Source organism: Rhea americana, unplaced genomic scaffold (assembly GCF_003343005.1).
Source record: "Rhea americana isolate MKP2758 unplaced genomic scaffold, rheAme1 scaffold_127, whole genome shotgun sequence".
Classification (NCBI taxonomy): domain Eukaryota; kingdom Metazoa; phylum Chordata; class Aves; order Rheiformes; family Rheidae; genus Rhea; species Rhea americana.
The window spans coordinates 568,962-569,321 of NW_028185339.1; positions in this window are offsets into that span (position 1 = coordinate 568,962).

Here is a 360-nt window from a genome sequence, read left to right on the forward strand (position 1 = left end):
GAAGCATGTTTTTGTTAGGCAGGGTTATGTGGAAGCACGTTCAACAAGCAGCCGCCTGGACGCAATGCCGCAGCGCAGGAAGAAGCCGCTCGCTGCAGAGGTTGGGAAGGCGGCATTGCCCAGCGGGCTCCCCGTGCCAGCTCGCCCGGGGAGCGGCGACACTAGCCACTCTGCGCTGATCTGGAGCCGGCCGGTGGCCTCGCGGGCCGGGCCGCACCAAGCCGCGCCAGGCCGCGCCCCACCCCCCCCTTCCCCGCCAACGGCCGCGGGGGAGGGGCCAGCGCCGCCGCCTGCCTCCGCCCGGCCGCGGAGAGCAGCTGCTCCCGCCGGGCGCGGGCCGGCACCGCGCCCTCCCGATTG